General features: G+C 51.6%; 1 pseudogene; it reads right to left on the reverse strand.

Moving 5' to 3' along the window:
• Positions 1-2,960: 2,960 nt before the first annotated feature.
• LOC124664022 overlaps positions 2,961-4,631 on the reverse strand; it is a 19,722-nt pseudogene continuing 18,051 nt past the window's right edge.

The raw sequence follows: 4,631 nt of genomic DNA on the forward strand, positions 1-4,631 counted from the left end.
AGCACTAGCACCCAATCCCTTCCAGTAAAAGCCAACTCCTTTTCATTTGGTAGGTTCCAAGGGTTAGCAAGTCCTTTTCTTAAATCTCTAGCCCTGGTGCAATTCATTGTAGCATGATATCCAGTCTCCGCCTCCAATCCACATATTGTACAAGTTGGTAAAATATTAGGGATTCTCCTGCTCCTATTTGCCTGAACAGCTAAACTGTTAGTTGCCAAACGCCATGTAAAGATTTTTTACTTTTGGTGGCACATTTGCTTTCCAGATTGTGTTCCAAAGGCTTCTATCTCCACTTAAATTGTCACTGGAGTTTGGCGGATTGTTTTCCCGGATATCCAGCGCCAAATTGTAGGCACTCCGGACAGTGAAAAGTCCATGCTTTTCGCGAGTCCAAGAAATGAAGTCTTCGGTTTCATGATTTGGCAACCTAATTTTAAGGATTTCATCTGCATCATGTGGCATGAAAATTCTTCTCACTGTCTCCTCTTTCCAAGAATGATCCTCTTGGTTTATTAGGTCTGCAACTTTTCTTATTCTTGAGTTGATAATATTTGCTGTGATTTTCATGTCTCCTCTAGGAAGCCAGTTATCCCTCCATATTCTTATATTCCTTCCATTTCCAATGCGCCAAATCGCGCCTTTTTTTAGCAGCTTCAGGCCATGTACTATTCCTTGCCAGCAAGGCGATGGGTTCTTGATGAAAGCTGTGTCTGTTAACTCACCAAAGGGGTAATATTTTGCCTTTAACACCCCTGCGCACAAACTATCAGGAAATGCGATGAGTCTCCAGGCCTGCTTTGCTAACAAGGCTTGCTTGAATAAGTGTAAATCTCGGAAGCCCATGCCTCCTTGACCCTTTCTTCTCGTGAGTTTGTCCCAGCTCATCCAGTGTATCTTTTTTCTTTCATTTTTGTCTCCCCGCCAAAAATCTCTTGTCATCTTCATGAGCTCCTCGCATAAGCCTTATGAAAATTTGAAAACACTCATTGGATATGTTGACATGGATTGGACCACAGATTTTATCAAGATCTCCTTCGCCCCACTAGAAGAATATTTTTCAGTATAGTCAGAGAGTTTCTTTTTTATTTTCTCTTTGACCGGCTTAAACTTTCCATCTTTCATGCGGCCATCAGGGAGTGGGAGCCCAAGATATTTTTCATCAAACCCAACTGTTTGAATATTTAAGATGGATGCCATTTCCTGCCCTTCTGCAACTGTACATTTATTTCCCAGCAGTAAAGAGCATTTCTCAGGGCTAAGAAGTTGCCCAGTGGCTTTTTCATAATTATTTAAAACTGCCTTCACTTTGTTTGCTTGATCTACATTTTCCTCGAAAAAAAGGAGGCTATCATCCGCAAACAGCAGATGAGAAATTCCCGGGCTTCGTTGACAGACTTTCAGTTCTCTTATCTACCGCTTGTCAATCTTCGTTTGGAGAAGTCTAGATAACCCATCAGCCACAAAGAGGAAAAGATAAGGAGATAAGGGGTGCCCCTGTCGAAGACCCCTAGTTGGTGTGAATTTTTCCAGAATCTTCCCATTAAAACGAACCGAGTAAGAGACTGTTTTGACGCAAGTCACTACCCAGCTGATCCACTGTGTTGCGAAGCCCAGCCTTTCTAGGATTCCTTCCAAATACTTCCAGTCCACCCTATCATAGGCCTTTGCAAGGTCCACTTTGTATCCACAATATTTGTTGTGGGTATACTTTATGGGTATATCAACGGCATGGCCTAGATCCGGCAAGCCCGGGTGGCCCATAGTTGGTGGTGAGGCATGTGGCCCATCGGGCAGCCCAGTTGCTGTAGATCATGAAGGATGAAGTCCAGCCCAGGAACAGGAAGCCGGATCTCAACCGACCTACGAAGGAGGCCGGATCCGTGACAGCCCATGAAGTATCCGGATCCAGCACGTATTTGGAGGAAGGCGGATCCTTGACGTACACGGCAAGATATTGTACCGTAGTTAGGTAACTTGTATTCCGGCTAGGACTCTCCCTGTAAACCCTAGATCCGTGCGCCTATATAAGCCGGATCCCGGGAGCCCTAGAGGCACAACCACAACTCATTGTAACAACGCGAAAGCGCCCAGATAATTCCAGACAAGCAGCAGTAGGCCCTGTCATCGTGCGGGTGTTCCGAAGCCGGGTAAATCGCGTACCACCGTCCCGAGAGCACTCCACCCTATGGCCCCTACTTCTTCTCCCCTCGTGAGGATCCCTCCTCCGGGTACCGTCGATTAGGCAACGACGGTTGGCGCCCACCGTGGGGCCTCGTGGCGTCCGGAGGCCGGAACCGGGAGGGTTCCACCATGGGAAGCTACGACGACACCATCGCTGTGGGGCGCGTCCTCTACGCCGGAAATCTGCCGATCGTCCCTCCGGATGAGTGTTGGATTCCGGCTAGGACAAACCCCGTCAAGCTCTCCATCGTCCCAATTGGCGGCATACACATCTTCATCGGGGAAACCGTCGATTCCGACGGAAACCCACTGGTAAGTAACGCAGATGCGACCGCCGCAGAGCTGGACGCTGTCGCGAAGATCCGATCTGAGATGCATGAGCTTCCCAAGGAAGATTCCGCCTCGGATCTGGAATTTTCAAAGCCCACCCAATCCGCCCCTGAGCAGGAAACAACGGTGGAAGACCAATGCGGATCCGCCCGGGTCTCCCGGGTGTTAGAAAAGCAGAGGTGCCACTTCGTACACTTCTTGGCCCATACCGCCGGAACCGCTCCTCAAGAAGACGGAGCTGGTCCCGAGCAGGTAGAGGCACCGGAAAACGACGCGGATCCGGATCGAGGCCGAGCTTGTCGGAGAAAGCGAAACTCCGGTTGAAGAGTCGATTTTGGGCAATCTGAGCCCAATTTCTGGAGATACCCCCTCCATGGATACTGACGAGTTTAACCGCAAGCTAGGGGAGTACGGTTTCGGTGATCAACCTGAAGTCGACTCCGCCCAGCCTAAGCAGGTTCTCGCAACCGTAGCAGCGCTGGGACAACCTGGATCAGAAGAGGCAACCAACCAATCTGACCCTCAGCCATCCCGCCAAGGATCTCCAATGTCACGGGAGCGACCCCGCAGGGACTCTTCCTCGGAGGAACTCCCGTCACTCGAAGAGATGGTTGCACGAGCAGTTCTTAACAAACCTATAACCTCGGGCGACGCCGCAGATCCGGAGGCTCTAGAGGCCACTAGAAAGGAAATGCTGGCCACAGCCAAGAAGCTCGCCGATACCGCAGCCGCATTAAGGGATGAAAGGGCAGAAGCTGCAAGTTTGATGGACCAATTCGACAGACAGGATCGCGAAATTGCTGACACACTCAAGCATGTCAAGAGCATGGCGCAAGAGTGGGAAGTAAAGATGACTTATGCGCAGGCGGAGGCTGATCGAATCGTTAGAGAAGCAATTCCACCTCGCAGAATCAACTTCGCCACGCCCGCAGAGCAGCAGCCGCTGGAAACCACAAAGGACAACATGCTAAAAGCTGCGGAGCTGTTGAAGAAGAAGGACGAAGAGGTTGATATCAACTACCTCCGCAAACTTGTCGCTTCAGCAATGCAGCAGCAAAGCAAGGCGGATACTTCGCGCAGGTTAGAATCCAATCCGGATAACTGTGTATCTACCGCGCAGAAGGACGCTCGCGCCGATCGGCATCCCGATGATGAATCACACACCGGATCCTCGGAGCGCAGAAGAAAAACCAGGGAACACCCAAATCCGATCCCCGTTCCGTCAAAGACGCCTTCGTCAGATCCAAGAAAGGGAAAGGATGCAATGTACTCGGACGAGACAAATATCGCAACCCCTCTCCTCCGCCTAATGGTTACCCGCGACCCCCTCGCCGCCGTAGTCCAGCCGGAAACACCAGGCCCCCAGGGCATGGTGGGATTGTTATCCGCGACAACGTGCTGCCAAGAAACAGAAACAGGGAGCGCTCGCCGGAACCTCGCCGGAGCCAGAACAACGATCGTGAGCCCGAGCCCAGGAGGAGTCGGAATGAGGAGCGCGACCCAGAGCCTCGCCGGAGCCGCGACCCGGAGCCTCGCCGGAGCCGGAACGACCGGGGCAGCCGGCCGCCATGGCGAAGGCAGCCACGGAGCCGGAGCCAGCACCGGGAAGGCCGAGGAGAATCGGAAGGCGGAAGCAAGAAATCGGACCGACCACCTCGCAGGTCTCCCTCACCACCACCTAGCGGTGGCGGCGGAGGTGGAGGCGGAGGCGACGGCCGGAGATCTCGCTCTCGCTCACAATCTCCTCGCCACGGCCCGCGCGACGCACGGGAACGCCTTAACGAATACAGAACCGACTACATTGGTCCGAAGTGCTTTGGCAGGATGATTCGAGAGGAACCAAAGCCAAGGATGAACCTCAAGCTACCCGGAAACCTGAAGCATTATGATGGCACCGAAAGGCCGGATACCTGGATTGAGGATTACTATAATGCAGTAACCTTTGCCGGAGGAACCCCTAACATCGCCTGCCGCATGCTCCAGTTGTACCTTGTAGGTTGTCAACACCCGGATTTTTAAGTCCGAGTGCCTATTATGTCATACATCGCAATCCCAGGAATATTGTTGTTGCGAGGCATAATAGTTAAGTATCACAGTCATCATTCATTACAAACCATAAT

The sequence above is a fragment of the Lolium rigidum genome, chromosome 6 (assembly GCF_022539505.1).
Source record: "Lolium rigidum isolate FL_2022 chromosome 6, APGP_CSIRO_Lrig_0.1, whole genome shotgun sequence".
Taxonomy (NCBI): Eukaryota; Viridiplantae; Streptophyta; class Magnoliopsida; order Poales; family Poaceae; genus Lolium; species Lolium rigidum.